General features: G+C 39.7%; 1 protein-coding gene, 1 long non-coding RNA gene and 1 other non-coding gene across 17 annotated transcripts in view; 1 reads left to right on the top strand and 2 right to left on the bottom strand.

The window, feature by feature from the left end:
• Positions 1-16273, bottom strand: part of ABI1 (abl interactor 1) — a 132336-nt gene that overhangs the window by 95429 nt on the left and 20634 nt on the right. The window lies entirely within an intron of this gene.
• On the bottom strand, positions 8661-14227 carry LOC131483478 (uncharacterized). Its single transcript, XR_009247713.1, has 2 exons — positions 12951-14227; positions 8661-12713 (listed from the first exon to the last, which is right to left on the bottom strand). It is a non-coding gene; the product is annotated as an uncharacterized LOC131483478 (long non-coding RNA).
• Positions 12139-12241, top strand: LOC131484145 (U6 spliceosomal RNA). Its single transcript, XR_009248056.1, has one exon. It is a non-coding gene; the product is annotated as a U6 spliceosomal RNA (small nuclear RNA).

The following is a 16273-nucleotide window of genomic DNA, read 5'->3' as shown; positions in this document are numbered from 1 at the left end:
AGGTGGTACCAGCATATGATGTAAAACCATCTGTAAATTCAGCTCAAGATTTTTCTTCTTCAGAACAGAAGGCCTCTGGAAATGGATGGTGCAGCACAGTGGGAACAGCTGGGTGGTGGAGGTAAACAGGTCAACGGTGCCTGGGACTCCCTCACAGACCTGCTTCGTGTCTTCCTTCAGGTGGGGAGCCTGACACGACAGTGGCTGTATGTACCGACTCCGTGTCCAACTTCTAAATGCCAACCAGACTGTCCTACATAAATTCTCTGCTATGACTGTTCCCATCCAGCAGTGGAACAACAATGTCTGCTTTCAGGTCACCCACATGTTCTCTAACATCAAGATGGGCATCCACTTTGTGTCCTTCAAACACTGGGGCCAGGACACGCAGTTCTGGGCTGGTCACTATGGAGCTCACGTGACCAACTCCAGTGTGGTTGTGCAGGCCCACTGGTCTTAGTCAAGGGCTATCCTTGCAACAACCTGACTGATGCCTTCCAGGACCTGGGACTATTGGCAAGGACTTCTCATTAACCAAGGGCATGTACATCCTGACATCCTGGATACTCCAGAATCCATTTGAGGGTCCTGCTGGGCCCCCTCTTCAGGTTCTGCAAACTACTAGATCGACCATCAGATCTACCTACTGCTGTTGGTAGGGCAGTCCTTCAGATCTACCTACTGCTGTTGTAGGGCAGTCCTTCCCCTGTTGGGGCAGGGGGGATGACACAGGTGAGCACCCAGGAATGCTGGTCCTGGAGAGGGCTCTTCACCTTCACCCCAGAGGTCCTCTGATTCAACCACAGTCCCCCTCTACCCTTGTCTCCTCTTGTTTCTTCTTCAGGGGTTTTATTGGTCCCTTTTGGGAACTCCCCTCCCTTCATCTCTGAAGTAGAATCTTGTCCTTATAGCTAGGAAAATTCCAGCCACCTTGGGTGGCACACTTAACCTCCTGAAGCTTCAGGGCTGGGACCAGATCTCCCAATTGAAAGTCAACTAGTTCAAAAAATGTTTGGAGATCCTCAAGGACCCCTGTGATTGTGTGGTGTATAAAATTATTTTTTACTTTGAGGGGCGCCTGGGTGACTCAGTCAGTTAAGCATCCAACTTTGGCTCAGGTCATGATCTCACGGTTTGTGAGTTCGAGCCCCACGTCGGGCTCCATGCTGATAGTTCAGAGCCTGGAGCCTGTTCCCCCCTCTCTCTGTCCCTCCATGCTCATGCTCTGTCTCTCTCTGTCTCTCAATAATAAATAAACGTTAAAAAAAAATTTTTTTAATTATATTTTACTTTGAAATGTTTCATGAACATTGGGAGAATAATATATCAGCAACAGCTATCTGCCAGTCATATGTAATGAATTTATTATTTTGCAAAAAAAAAAAAAAAAAAGATTTTTCTTCTTCAATCAACTGAAACTCCTCATGAGACCACAGGTACAGGTTAAGAGTGAAGAAGCAAAGATGCTGGGGTATGAACCACAAGAAAAGGTGTATATTTGGTAAAAAGCTAGTAACAAATAATTATGTACCTGTTGTTTTTTTTTTAAAGAAATGTGTATATTTATACACACTCAACAATATACCAATATATTAATATATCAATATGTTAGTAGTTATCCTTCAGTAAGGAGATATGGGTGATTTTTAATATTCTTTGTATTTTTTTCTGTATCCAATTTTTTCAATGATCATTACTTCAATAATCAGAAAGAAATTATTATTTTTACTTAGAGAATTTTTCTTATATAATCTTAATGGAAAAAAAAACAGAATATGTATCTGTGTATATAGTGTGACCTAATTTTGTTTGGTATAATTAAATATATAAACTAACCCACCAGATATTGAGAGGGGATACATCATCATGTTAACAGTTGGATTATAAACGATTTGTGCTTTCATCTTTATTCTTTTGTGGAATTTCCAAATGTTCTATAATAGCCATGTAACATTTTTACTGCAACCAGCTTGCAAATAGCAGGAAACTAAAACTAATGCTAATAATACCTCACTACCACCCCACCAAATAGGAGAACAGAAAGAACGTGAATCCTTGATACTACTAAGTTAAAGAATTAACCAACCCTGGGACAATCCTACCTTGGAATTTCTTGTGATATAAAATAATAAATGTTCCACATTGTTTAAGCCTGAGTTGTTCATTACCTACAGCCAAATGCATCCTTAAAGATTAAATTTTTATATGGGAGAGGGGCAGAGTAAGTTCCCAAAACAGGTTTTGGTTAAACTTGAAAGTAACAACTTTAATACTCCTAGTCATATAGACAAAAAATCTATTAGGGTAACTCCCAAATTACCAAAGCCATTTTCTAAACTAGTCCACTAATTTATGGCTGATTGTGTTACTCATTAAATGTTATCTGAGAAATCAGTCTAGCTTGCCCTTCCCACAAGGCAATCATATTTTAATATGTATCAGTCTGCTCAGGCTGCCATAACAAAATGTTGAATGGCTTCAACAACAGAAATTTATTTTCTTACAGCTCTAGAGGCTAGAAAATCCAAGATCAGCCTTCTGTTTCTGGTGAGAGCATTCTTCCTGGCTTACAGAGGACCAATTTTTCATTATGTCCTCACATGGTGGAAAGAGACTGATCTCTGGTGTCTCTTCCTCTTTTAATTTTTTTTTTTTTTTTTTAACGTTTATTTTTGAGACAGAGCATGAACGGGGGGGGTCAGAGAGAAGGAGACACAGAATCTGAAACAGGCTCCAGGCTCTGAGCTGTCAGCACAGAGCCGGACGTGGGGCTCGAACTCACGGACCGCGAGATCATGACCTGAGCCGAAGTTGGCCGCTTAACCGACTGAGCCACCCAGGCGCCCCTCTCTTCCTCTTTTAAAAGGAACCCAGTTCAGGGGCGCCTGGGTGGCTCAGTCGGTTAAGCGGTCGACTTCGGCTCAGGTCATGATCTCACGGTTTGTGAGTTTGAGCCCCGTGTCAGGCTCTGTGCTGACAGCTCAGAGCCTGGAGCCTGCTTCAGATTCTGTGTCTCCCTCTCTCTGACCCTCCCCCGTTCATGCTCTGTCTCTCTCTGTCTCAAAAATAAATAAACGTTAAAAAAAAAAAATTTTTTTTTAATAAAAATAAAAATAAAAGGAACCCAGTTCTATCAGAGCTACACCCTATGATCTCATTTAATCCTAATCACCTCCTTGAAGGCCCTATCTCCAATACAGTCACAAGCGGGGTGAGGGTTGGGGCTTCAACATATAAATTTGGGGTAAGGGCCCATAATCCAATTCCTCAAATATCAGAAAACAGAGCTAACTTACAAATACCCAAAATAGACTTTTTTTAAGTTTATTTATTTTGAGAGAAAGAAGGGGAGAGCACGTGCAAAAGCTGGAGAGAGGCAGAGAGAGAAGGGGGAGAGAGAGAATCCCAAGCAGGCTCCACACTATCAGCACAGAGCCAGACACTGGGCACAAACCCATGAACTGTGAGATCATAACCTGAGCCAAAATCATGAGTTGGACACTTAACCAAATGAGCCACCCCAGGAGCTCCCAACATATACTCTTGATAATAATACTATTAGCAGCTATATATTTATGCTCCAAAGCATTTTCACACAATCAACTAAGCAGACTCCCTGGTTTCAAAGATAAGGACACTATATAAAGCTCAGAGATATTAATTTGTCCAAAGATCCTCTAGTAAATGGAGGAGCTAGGACTAGAACCCAGGTCTGCATCTTAGTCCAATGGTCTTTACACATCTCTCACTCTTCTCATATGTACTTAAGGGACTGAAATTTTATTTAACCTAATGTTCTGAACAAGCGAAGCAGCTTGAGGGTCAGAAAGAAGGGCAAAGAGCAAAAGACAGAGTTCAAAGCAGAATGTAACAAGCAACAAGAACATTAGCTTGGAAGTGAGCAAGCTTCAGTATTCATACTCAAATAAATGTGACTCTGTTAGGAAATTACTTAAGGACTATAATGCAGGCCCAATGGGGAAATAAACCCACAAGACTAGAAAAAACCTACAGGCCCTTGAGGAATTTGGAATTCATCCTGAGGCTAAGGGATCCACTGAAGGATTTTAATGAAGAAAAGGCATGAACTAGTTCTTGGTTTTAGAAAGAGCACTTCAGCTGCAGTTTTATAAAGCAGATTGGGAAAATGAAGAGAAGACAAGAATTGAAACAGGAATTCTATTGTATTAATACTCTGTACCACATGCAAGAAAGGAATTTTTATGTTAAATATCCCACTTACAGTAACTTACAATGAGGAAAAAGAAACTTAGTGATGTTAAGTAATCTGCCCAAAGTACCACTGCTAGGAAGGAACAGAACCACTACATCTCCAAAAGTCATGGTCTTCCACTATACCATCTGCCTCCCAGTCTATAATTCTGTAATTCTAACAGTGAATAAAATACAATTATAATGTGTCAGAGTGAAACTACTAACATAGTTCCTCTAAGATAAACCACTCCAAGGCATCATTAACTAATTTATATACCAAATGAATTCTAATTAACTGAAAGAGAATACAGTCAGAAAGTTGACTTTCTTAGGGTAGCTGAGAATGTTTTTGATCTACAAAACAATGCTGTGTATAGAGGTTCTATAAATGAGAGAAACAAAAATTAAACATTTTACACTTTTCTAAGTTGTTCCTCACTGGGCTAAAGGAACAAATTCACATCTTCAATTCATACTCAAATGTGACTCTGTTAGGAAATTACTTCAGGACTATAATGCATCGTTTTGCCAACTACTAGGTAAGGTGGTAGTTAATACTGTCACAATCAGTACCACCCTTAATTAACTGACTCGTACTTAACAAAGTACTTCTGCTTTATAAATAAATAAATAAATAAATAAATAAATAAATAAATAAATAAGGTTCTATAAATACCAACAAAAGTACCTTGTCCTACCATTGACTCTGCCTATTTGCTCACTTATACCAGCTTACAATAGTCTCACAGAATCAGTCTTGGCCGTCTCCATCCTAGTGATTCATTAACCACATTTTCCAAACCAAAAATCAGGACCAGTATGACACTATCTAACAACCTATATTTACTGGGATTTCTTAATCTGTAATATAAAAGTACGAGATCTATACAAGTATAAGAATCAATTAATAAATCTTTACTGAAATCAACTAAATTTTCTAAGTTACAGCCATGCCAAAAAAAAACAGATGTAGAATCATTCGTGTAGCTATTCCAAAAAATCTGAGATATGAACAGAGGGATGTTCTATTCAACATTATAAAATAGAAAAAGGCCATTATAAAATAGAAAAAGGCCATTATAAAATAGAAAAAGACAAAAGAGGAAGAAATACTTTATTAATAAATTACCACATGCTGAATCCAAACCAAATAATTTAACCAATTAGAACTCTAAATGCCAATTAAGAGGATACAATAGCATTAAAAGGAAAGCTACGTAACAAAATATGTTCAAGATCTAATATGGAGAAAACTATAAAACTCTGATGTAAAAAACCAAAGAACTAAAAAATGGAGATATTTCATGATCACGAAGGAGACTCAGTATTGCCAAGATGTCATTTATTCCCAACTTGATCTATTCAATGCAATACCAATCAAAATCTTAGCAAGTTATTTTGTGACTACTGACAGATTCTAAAGTTTACATGGAAAGGTGATATCAGCAAGACAGCCAAAAAAGATATTCCCCAACATATCCACCTTCAGTCACAACAATCTAGCATCCATCTACAAACAAAAGTGCCTTTGTGGGAGCTATGAGATCCAGAGAAGAGACTGTAAAACCCTAGTGCAGTCCAAGAGTGAGGAGAGCTGTTCTAAGAAGACAGGCCAGCACCCAGGCAGCTGACTTGAATGTCTTGGCTACAGACTCAGAAGCAGCTCCTTAACAGAGGAGTGACTTAGTTACAGCCCCATCTGGCTCTGGTTCAGACACTAGCGCCATATGCCAAGAGACCTGGAAGGACCCTCACCCACCCAGGCATCAGGTAACAGACATACAGACAAATGGTCCTGGATGTGGACCCTAAAGTGGCCGATGCCAGCTCCAGCTTCTCAGAACTGCAGTCTATGAGCCCTTGAAGAGCACGAATTTAGACAATCGCTCACAGATGAGAGAACCTTTGTGGAAGTCCAAGAGTCCATTAGAAAAGATCCTGTACACCACTGGGGGAAAAAAAAAAATCTGAGAGAAGAGGAACAGTTTGACTTTACCCATGTTACCCTTCCTCCAAGACAGTTCCAGCACAGCTCAGTGCCAAGAGAGCCCTTCTCAGGCAATGATTTCTCCTCTAAAGTCAACTTGAGAGTGTATAAGCAAGTACCTGACTTCCCCAGATGTGTGACACTGCCAAAGAAGCCCATTTCTTTCTTGCCCCACCCAGAAAACTAAGCCATGAGCTGCACAACTAGGGGGGTAGTGGGCAGCTAGCAGACCAGCAGCCAGATCTCAGAACAGAAGGCCCAACCTTGAGCTGCTGGGGACACACTGCCAAACTGGCCCACAGGCATCACTGGTGCCCCACATGCCTGACCCACACACACCCCCACCTCATAACTGGCTCTCTGTCAGCATACCTGACAATGGTGAAAGTGAGCTTTTCCAGAAGGCTGGTGAGCACACACAGAAAGTCAGCCCAAATCACCAGGCCTGCGATACATCATTAACATGAGCATGTAAGCACCACCTATGGGAAAGCCAAGTAGGTCTTCAGTACCTAGCATGGCACTTTGTAGAATCAAAAACAAACACAGAAGCTTAAGAATTCTGCCACAAAGAGAGGCAAATTTAGAGCAGGCATAGCCACAGCAGATTGGTAAAGGTCTCAGAATTCCTAGCAGAGCTGACAGAAGACAGTTCTGTCCTGAAGTCAATCAGTAAAGACAAGAGGGGGTGACTGCTATTTGAAATGTGAAGACAACACAAGAATTCAAGGAACATGAAAATTCAAGGAAAAGATACCATCAAAGGCTCACAATAATTTTCCAGTAAACAACCCCCAAGATATTAAGTTCTATGATTTACCAGATAAAGAATTCAAAATAGGGGCACCTGGGTGACTCAGTCAGTTAAGCTTCCGACTCTTCAGCTCAGATCATGATCTTGCAGTTCGTGGGTTCGAGCCCCATGATGGGCTCTGTACTGATAGTGAGGAGCCTGCTTGGGATTCTCTCTCTCTCCCTTCCTCAATGCACTACCCCCAACTCATGCTCACTCTCTTTCTCTCTCAAGGTAAAGAAATAAACTTTAAAAAAAAAAAAGAAAAGAATTCAAAATAGCTGTTCCAGGAAGTTCAATGAGCTACAACAAAGATAATTTAACAAAATCAGCAAAAATATACAAACAAAATGAGTTTAGCGGAGACAAATCAAAACAAAGAAACAGAAATTCCAAAGCTAAAGAATACAATGAATAAAATAGAAAATGCAGTGGAGGGGCGCCTGGGTGGCGCAGTCGGTTAAGCGTCCGACTTCAGCCAGGTCACGATCTCGCGGTCTGTGAGTTCGAGCCCCGCGTCAGGCTCTGGGCTGATGGCTCGGAGCCTGGAGCCTGGAGCCTGTTTCCGATTCTGTGTCTCCCTCTCTCTCTGCCCCTCCCCCGTTCATGCTCTGTCTCTCTCTGTCCCAAAAATAAAATAAAAAACGTTGGAAAAAAAAATTAAAAAAAAAAAAAAGAAAATGCAGTGGAAAGAATCAACAGAAACATGAATCAATCAGAAGAAAGAATCTGTGAAGTAGAAAACAGGAATCCAGTCACTGGAGAACAGAGAAAAAGCCAATGGAACTCTAGGATAGCATAAAAAGAAACAATTTGTGACTACTGTAGTTCTACAAGAAGAGATGTCCTAAATTAGGAAGGCAGAAAACTTTTTTTTTTAAATTTTGAGAGAGCGCATGTGTGAGCAGAGGAGAGGGGCTGAAGGAGATAATCTTTTTTTTAATCTTTTTTTTTTTTAATTTACTTATTTATTTTGAGAGAGAGAGCACATGCAGGTAGGAAAGGAGCAGTGAGAGGCAGGAGAGAGAATTTCAAGCAGGCTCTGCACTGTCAGCACACAGCCAAATGTGGGGGTTGAACTCACAAACCATGAGATCATGAACTGAGCTAAAATCAAGAGTCGGCCCCGTGGGGCACCTGGGTGGCTCAGGTGGTTAAGCGTCAGGCCTCAGCTCAGGTCATGATTTCAAGCCTCCTCCCCACCCTCACCAGGCTCCGTGCTGATAGCTCAGAGCCTGGAGCCTGCTTCGGATTCTGTCTCTCCGTCTGTTTTACCACTCCCCTGCTTATGTTCTCTCTCTCTCTCTCTCTCTCTCTCTCTCAAAAATAAATAAACATTAAAAAAAAATTTTAATACATATATATATATATGGAACTCCTACAACTCAACAGCAAGCAAGCATGCAAGCAAATAAATGAATAAATAACAGAGAGGACCTGAAGAGCTTCCCAAAGAAGACATACAAATGGCCAACAGGTACATGAAAAGATGCTCAACATCACTAATCACCAGAAAAATGCAAGTCAGGGGTGCCTGGCTACCTCAGTCAGAAGAGCATGAGACTTGATCTCAGAGTCTGTTTGTGACATTTTATTGGTCATGAGTTCAAGTCCCACACCAGGCATAGAGCTTGCTTAAAACAAAATTTTCTTTAAAAAAAAAAAAAAAAAAGAACAAAAAAGGCAGGGAATACCTTAAGAAATAAAAATGCAAATCAAAACTATAATGAGATATCACTTCACATCTGTCAGGATGGCTATCATCAAAAAGAAAAGACATAACAAGTGTTGGTGAGGATGTGGAGGAAAGGGAAACCTTGTGCTTAGTGGGTGGGATGTAAACTGGTGCAGTCACATGGAAGACAGTAAGGAGTTTCCTGAAAAAAATAAAAACAGAACTACTATATGATCCAGAAATCCCATTTTTAGATACATTTCCAAAGGAAATGAAACCAGGATCTTGAAGAGATACTTTCACTCCTATTTCACTGCAGTATTATTCCTATTAGCCAAGGTATAGAAACAAACTAAAGTGTCCATCTACAGATGAATAAAGATGTAGCACATACAAACACCCACAGAGAAATATTTTCAGCCATGAAAAATAGGAAATCCTGCCATTTGTGACAAAGTAGAATCAAAAAAAGCCAAACTCAAAGAAACAGAGAGTTTATGGCAGTTGCCAAGGGTGGTGATGGGAGAAATGGGGAGATGCTGATGAAGGGTACAAACTTCCAGTTATGAGATGAGTAAGTCCTGGGAATCTAAGGTACAGCATGGTAACAACAGTGATTTAACAATACTGTACCATATACCTGAAAAGTTGCTGAGAGTAGATCATAAAGGCTCTTACCACAAAACAAAGTAGTAAATATGTGAGATGATGGAGGTGTTAACTAACCCTATTACGGTAATCACTTTGTAATGTATACTTGTATCAACTCACCATGCTGTACACCTCAAATTTACACAATGTTGCATGTCAATTATATCTCAATGAACCTGGAAAATTTTTAATAAATTTTAGATGGAGAGACAAAAGACTCAGAATAGTCAACACATAATTTTGAGAACAAAATTGAAGAACTGACGCTATCCAACTTCAAGACTTACTATAAAGCTACAGTAGTCAAAACAGTATGACACTGGCAGAACAAAAATACAGATCAAAAGAACAAAACAGAATCCATAAATAGGCCCATATAATTAGTCAATTGATCTTTGATAAGGGAGCAAAGACAATACAACGAAGCAAGAAAATCTTTTCAAAAAATGGTACTGGAACAGATGGACATCCATGCGCAAAAAAATGAATCTAAACAAAGACCTGATACCCTTCACAACAATTTATCACACTCCTGGATCGCCTGAGTGGTTCAGCAGGTTAAGCCTCCGACTTCAGCTTGGATCACAATCTCACAGTTTGTGGGTTCAAGCCCCACGCAGGACTCTGTGCTAACAGCGTGAGCCCACTTTGGATTCTCTGTAACTCCCCCCACCCCTCTCCCACTCATGTGCTCTCTCTCAAAAATTAATAAACTTAAAAATAAATGTATCACAGTCCTACTTAAATGTAAAATCCAAAACTGTAAAACTCCTAGAAGATAACAGAGAAGAAAATCTAAATGACCTTGGGTTTGGAAATGACTTTTTTTTTTTTCAAGTTTTACTTATTTATTTTGAGAAAAGAGAGGGGAGTGGGAGAGAGGCAAAGAACAAATCCCAAGCAGGCTCCGTGCTGTGCTGTGAGTGCAAAGCCCCAAGCAGGGCCTGATCTCACAAACCATGAGATCATGACCTGAGCTGAAACCAAGAGTCAGATGCTTAACTGACTGAGCCACCCAGGTGTCCAATAGCAATGACTTTTTAGATACAACATTAAAGACATAATCTCTAAAAGAATTAACAAGCTAGACTTCATTAAAATTAAAAATTTCTTAAAAATTAAATTAAATATTTCTGCCCACAAGACACTGTCAAGACAAGACACAGAATGGAAGAAAATACTTGCAAAACATACTTGATAACAATTATTATCCACAGAGTACAAAGAACTCTTAAAATTCAACAATAAGAAAACAAACAATCCAATTAAAAATGGGCTAAAGACCTTACCACCATCATCAAAGAAAACACACAGAAAATAAGCCTATGAAAATATGTTCCACATCACATCTCACGGGGAATGCAAATTAAAACAAGCTATGACTAAATATTAGAATGGCCAAAATCCAGAACACTGACAACATCGAATGCTGATAAAGATATGGAGCAACTTGAAATTTCATTCATCAATGGTGGGAATGCAAAATGGTACAGCCACTTTCGAACTGAAAACTTATGTACACATAAAAACCTGCACAAAAATGTTTATAGCAACTTTTACTCAAACTTCCAAAACTTGGAAGCAACCAAGACGTCCTTCAGTGGGTGAATGGATAAGTAAAGCAGTACATTCAAACAACGCACTATTATTCAGAGCTAAAAACAAATGAGCTATCAAGATAGGAAAGGACATGGAGACACTTTAAACGCATATTACTGTGTGAAAGAAGCCAATCTGAAGAGGCTATATACCGTATGATTCTAATCACTATATGATCTTCTTGAAAAAGCAGACCTATGGTGACAGTAAAAAGGATCACTGACTGCCTGGGGTTAGAATAGAGCATGAATAGGTGAAGCACAGAGGATTTTTAAGGCAATGGAACTACTGTGTATGATGCTATAATGGTGGACAGCTGTCATCATGTATTTGTCAAAACCTAGAGAAAGTACAACACCAAGAGTTAACCCTAAACTATGGAAACTAGTAAATTACAGACTCTGGGTGATAATGATGAATCAATGCAGTTTCATCAACCGTAACAAACAAACCATCCTGGTGAGGAATGTTGATGATGCGGGAGGTTATGCATGTGTAGGGGTAGAAAGCATATGGGAAATCTCTGTACCTTCCACTCAGTTTTGCTGTGAACTTAAAACTACTCTAAAGAAGTCTATTTAAAAAAGAAATAAATCCATTTCCGTCAGTATGTTACTTCAAACAGTTTTGGTCCATCAGCAGTATAGCACAGCAACTAAAGTTCAGGCTGTAGAAGAGACCTCTATAAACTATGACCCTCAGGCTAAATACTTGCTCCTGGGGGCGCCTGGGTGGCTCAGTCAATTAAGTGTCCAACTTTTGGTTTCGGCTCAGGTCATGATCTCATAGTTTGTGAGTTTGAGCTCCGCGTCAGGCTACGTGCTGACAGTGTGGAGCCTACTTGGGATTCTCTCTCTCCCTTTCTGTCCCTCCCCTGCTCACTCTCTCTCTCAAAATAAATAAATTTAAAAAAAATTTTTTTTAATAAATAGATACTTGCTCCTGTTTTTGCAAAGTTTTATTAGAACACAGTCATATCTATTAATTTACATATCTATGGCTTTCTTACTACAAAGGCAAAGTTGAATAGTTATGACAGACAATACAGCCTGCAATGCCTAAAATAATTACTATCCTGCCCTTTCCTGAAAACATCCTGCTCTAGAATGAGTGATTCTCAACCCCAGGAGGATAGCAACACCTCCTGATGAGTTTTTTTTTAATCCTGAGGCCTGAACTTTATCATCCTCATTTCCCCCCTTAAAAGATTATAATTTCATGCTTGCTTCGGCAGCACATATACTAAAATCAGAACGATACAGAGATTAGCATGGCCCTGAACAAGGATGACACACAAATTCGTGAAGCATTTCATATTTTTTTAAGAAAACATTCATGTAGGTTGTTTAAAAATAAAATGCATTTAAACTAAAAAAAAAAAAAAAGATTATAATTTCATTGGTCTGGGGAAAAGTCATTAGCTATTATTGTATCAATACAAAAAATGTGTATAAAACGGCAAAATACACAGAAAAAAGTCAGGATATCCACTAATATAAAGGAAGGACATTAATACACAGATCACAGAGACCACACAGTACTAATTAATAAATTGGAACCATAGTTTGGCTTTGATCACCATGAAGCCACAAAGATTAAAAAAACAAGATCATTATACGATTTATACTGTTCATGAAGTCAAAACATCTTGGTGGAAGCAAATTTTTTCTAGGACTTCTAACTGTAAAAGTAATGTTTTATTGCAATTCTTCTCAGTGATGTAAATATGTACTTCTCCTCTCACCTTAAGTCATCGCACCCCTTCACTCAAAATCAAAGCAAAACAGGGGCGCCTGGGTGGCTCAGTCGGTTAAGCGTCCGACTTCAGCCAGGTCACGATCTCGCGGTCCGTGAGTTCCAGCCCCACGTCGGGCTCTGTGCTGACAGCTCAGAGCCTGGAGCCTGTTTCAGATTCCGTGTCTCCCTCTCTCTGCCCCTCCCCCGTTCATGCTATGTCTCTCTCTGTCTCAAAAATAAATAAACGTTAAAAAATTAAAAAAAAAAAAAAAATCAAAGCAAAACAGGAGCACCTGGATGGCTCAGCTGGTTGAGGGTGCCACTCGATTTCAGCTAAGGTTGTGATCTCACTTCGTGGGATTGAGGCCCATGAAAGGCTCTGCGCTGGCAGCACAGAACCTGCCTGGGATTCTCTCTCTCTCTCTCTCTCTCTCTCTCTCTCTCTCTCTCTCTCTCGCTCCCCCTCCCTCCCTCCCTCCCTCTCCCTCTCTCTCTTTCCCTCCCCTGCTTGCATGCTCTCTCTCAAAATAAATAAACATTTTTTAAAAATCAAAGCAGGGCCACCTGGGTGGCTCAGTCAGTTAAGCAACCAACTTCAGCTCAGGTCATGATCTTGCCAGTGCCAAGTTCAAGCCCTGCATTGGGCTCTGTGCTGACAGCTCAGAGCCTGGAGCCTGTTTCAGATTCTCTATCTCCCTCTCTCTGCCCCTCCCCCATTCACACTCTGTCTCTCTCTCAAAAATAAATAAGCATTAAAAAATAAAAACAAAAATAAAACCAAGCAAAACAAAACAAAAACCCAGAGAGTACCAGGATTTTCACCATGGTACAGATAGCACCATGCTGCCTTTCTTCCTTTTCTTTTTTGGTGTGTTTGCTTTGGATGGTTGGGGGCAGGGGGGAGGGAGGAACAAGGATGAGTGGAAGAAAAGCACAACTGAACTGGAGATAACTGGCTCTATATTCCACAAGATATTAATAAACACTAACATAATAAATCCACTAATGCAAGCAGTTCATACAAAAATGATTTATTTAGACCTATCAATCAATTTTCCTGCATTTACTTACTTATTCATTGGTTTCTGTTGACTATGTCAAAGGTGTCTACACAAAGGAACAGAACACATATCAGGACATAGCAAAAGCACAATTTCATCTTATCAGTATTAAATTTAAAACATAGTTTCTCTGTTTTCAAATGTGGGAAACACTGAACTGGTTATCTACAGTTTAATGACAGTGGTCTGGCTGTTTTTTGACTGAGATCTCATCTCCTCAACTACCCTCCCCTACACATCAGACACCATCAAAATTTTGCAAACTACTTGTAGCTCTCTCAAACATGCCTTGTACACATGCTGTTCCTACTACCTACACCTCCCTTGCCTCCCAACCTCCCCTGCCCCTTAACTCTTTAAACTCATGACTCAGTTAAACTTAGTCTTTATGAGAAGTCTTCCCTAAAACCCCTAAACACTGCACTGTTCCTCAGAAGTCCCTCTCAAAATTTTCTTTTTTAAAGGGACAATTCTCAATCAACATGTAAGTCCACACATGTTTTGAAAGTGCTTATGGGGCGCCTGGGTGGCGCAGTCGGTTAAGCGTCCAACTTCAGCCAGGTCACGATCTCGCGGTCCGTGAGTTCGAGCCCCGCGTCAGGCTCTGGGCTGATGGCTCAGAGCCTGGAGCCTGTTTCCGATTCTGTGTCTCCCTCTCTCTCTGCCCCTCCCCCGTTCATGCTATGTCTCTCTCTGTCCCAAAAATAAATAAAAAACGTTGAAAAAAAAAAATTTTTTTTAAATAAATAAAAAAAAAAAAGAAAGTGCTTATAAAAAGATTCTAAGTGTCTAAAAATGTCAACATCTATAATACAGAAGATTATGACAGAACATCAAAATTAACATCAGAAGGAAAAATCTGCACCACAACCTCCTGCTATCCTTCTATACAGCCAGAGACCTTGGAGTCCCTTTCCTCTCTTTCCTCCCTTTCCTCCCTCTCCTAGCTTCTGCCCACACAGACAGCTAACAGTCAAGCCTTATTCCTATTCTCCAACCCACTGCTCTGTCAATCAATTTAGCTGTGGAGGAGTAAAACTTGGGACGTGTCTGAACCAACTGTGTACTAACGGTTGAAAAGAGAAGGTCTATAGATTCACTTCTATGACTGCAAATTACCTTCTGTAGGCGTATTCGCTTTATACTGGAGGAGAATGGCTACAGGTAAAAATAAGTCATCTTTGAGTTCTCCCTTTCCCTATCTACCCATATCTCTCCTTAATCAAGGCTTCCTGATGCTTGCATTTATTTCTTCCTTTTCAATCTCAACTGCAGCTATCTCAATTCAAGAAATATTCTTTGCATCTAGACAAATACAAGTCCTCTAACTAGTCTTGTGGCATCCAGTCTGTCTCTTCACTAACCCATCCTGCACCAATGCCAGATGAATCTTCCTCAACTACCTCATCCTTTGGAAGGATACAAAACAAACTTGACAACAGTTTGGAGAAGGAATGAGTAGGAACATGGGTAGAATAAGAAAGGGGATTTATAGGTTTTGCCTTTAATACAACAGTATTATTTGCATCTTTTATAAGAACGTATTCAATATTTAAAAAAGAAAAACACTGCTTGACATTTTTTCTAACCACAAGCAAAATTCTGATTGCCAAAATTAAAATTGAAAACTCTTCCAAAATAACAATTATTTTCTTCCATACAGAATATTTCCTCATTTAAATTTAAGTACTAAAGATCAATTTTATCCTCTCTAAATTTAAGGCTTCTATTTAATCTATTTAATCTTCTATTCCTCAATGATTTTTACATAACTATATCACATATAATAGACATCACAACATGACATCACAGTACTTACCATAGCCTTTCATAAAGACAGTAAGTATCTGTTGAATATCAAATAACTATTTGTTGAACTACTTCTAGCGCATCCCTATAGCCTCAAACACTCCTTTTTCTAGAAAAGAAAAATAAGTAGTCAAGCCTACCACACTGATTCTAGGCACTAGAGATTTTAGATTAATTCACTACCACTTAATACCATCAACTCTAAACTAGCCTCCCCCCAGTCTCTTCTTGGGCTCCTTCCAATCCATACACAAGCCTCCTTCCAATCTGTTCTCCACTCTTAACATGAGTAATCGTTTTTAAAAGTAAAAATGATAACATCATCCCATTGCTTAAAACTTTCAATACCTTCTCATCAGCCTCATAAAAAAGACCAACTCGGGGCACCTGGGTGGCTCAGTCGGTTAAGCGTCCGACTTCAGCTCAGGTCATGATCTCACAGTTTGTGAGTTCGAGCCCCGTGTCAGGCTCTGTGCTGACAGCTCAGAGCCTGGAGCCTGCTTCAGATTCTGTGTCTCCCTCTCTCTCTGCCCCTCCCCCTCTAGTGCTCTGTCTCTCTCTGTCTCTCAATAATAAATAAACATTAAAAAATGTTTAAAAAAATTAAAAAAATAAAATAAAAATAAAAAAGACCAACTCTTTGCTCACTATACTCTAAAGCAAACACAGGTCTGTATCGTTCAAAATCACTCTGTGCTCACTCACCTTTTGGCACATATATAAAAATATAAATGTATGTGTGTGTG

The sequence above is a fragment of the Neofelis nebulosa genome, chromosome 8 (genome assembly GCF_028018385.1).
Source record: "Neofelis nebulosa isolate mNeoNeb1 chromosome 8, mNeoNeb1.pri, whole genome shotgun sequence".
NCBI classification, from domain to species: domain Eukaryota; kingdom Metazoa; phylum Chordata; class Mammalia; order Carnivora; family Felidae; genus Neofelis; species Neofelis nebulosa.
The sequence above is the reverse complement of the archived record's forward strand: the minus strand, read 5'-3'. Positions and strand labels throughout refer to the sequence as shown.